The sequence below is a fragment of the Morone saxatilis genome, unplaced genomic scaffold (genome assembly GCF_004916995.1).
Source record: "Morone saxatilis isolate NCDOM2014 unplaced genomic scaffold, NCSU_SB_2.0 Contig1, whole genome shotgun sequence".
Lineage (NCBI taxonomy): Eukaryota > Metazoa > Chordata > Actinopteri > Moronidae > Morone > Morone saxatilis.
Genome location: NW_023339651.1, coordinates 4600614 through 4602006, shown reverse-complemented (window position 1 = coordinate 4602006; position 1393 = coordinate 4600614).

Sequence of the window (1393 nt, the reverse complement as noted above, 5' to 3'; positions counted from 1 at the left end):
TGCAGCATCAAAATCAAAAACGTGAAAGAGAAGAGGGTGTTTAGTGTGAAGCACATAACTTTATCCATTCAAGCTAACATTGCAAATGTGTTGTCCTGTGAAACCCACTACTCCGTCCTAATAACCTCCAACTGACATTTCATCTGAGACATGACAAGTGACTGATCCTTAACTAAACCTTCAGCAGGACTCACACTAAGCCATTTTCAGGATCTGGGTTAGTCTCATCCACTCAAGATTAACCCCTGAGACACGTCACTGTGGATGACGCTCCTGGATATTATGAAGGCCTCTTGTGTCACCTGACGAAAGACGCCCCTCCCCATTGATCTGTCCTGTTTTAGTCTGAATCACTTTCATTGTCAAACAGGATGTTTCATTGACTCTGATGACAGTGAGGGCTACTTTCAAACTGTTATCTCAGTATTATATTATTGTAAACTGAATATCTTTGATTTAGGGACTGTTGTGTGGAACAGCGAAACAGCAAAGTGAAGATCCTTTGGCTCTGGGAATTTACGGGCCACAGCTGCCACCGGAGACACTGTGCTGTACTTTATATTGTTTCAGGGAATTTGTGGGTTTTAATCACCTGAAGAATTTACATTCTACAGATACATATTTTCCATAATTAAGTGCATATTTCTATTAACATTGTCTTGTCTTTTACTATGTGCTTCTGCATTGAATGTTTTATTTAGTACCTGACAGTGTAGTATAACACAGCGTTTGGCTCTGCATGCTTATAATTTATTTTATTAACTTTTGTAAAGTTAATCTTATATTCCTAAATTCTTCTTTTAACATCCGTCCAGGGACCTCAGATGAAAAACAGCCTTTTTGCTAATTGTGGTGCATTTAAATTATTACATATTAATATGCAATGTCGCTGTTTAATGAACCAATAAAAAAAGTTACACAGATTCTAAAATTACAAATTCTTTATATACTAATGAGAGTCGAAATTCTCAATTGTCTCAAAAATATAAACAACAAGATTTGATTTTTTCCACAACCAGAATTATAATCCTGTCATTGTAGGGAAGACTTTGTGTGTGGCTATAACATGTGTAAAAATGTATTTAATTTGTTATATCAATACAGAAAATGTGACTTTTTCAGTGGCTATTGAAAGTGTTTTGGGGTTGGTGCATGTGGTATCTATAAAGTAATGCAGTATTAAATCATTTTATATGGTTGTTGTCTGTAAGTATTACACACAATTTCTGTGATCAAATCTTTTAGCCTTTTGAGCAGAATAGGGCCATTTGTACCTGTCCTTATTTTCATGCAAGAAAATAATAAGGTTACGTAGCAGGCAAAGACATTATTTCCTCCAATGTCCATAACATATATATATATATAAAAAAGTTTCTTCCCGTCTGCAGCTGGC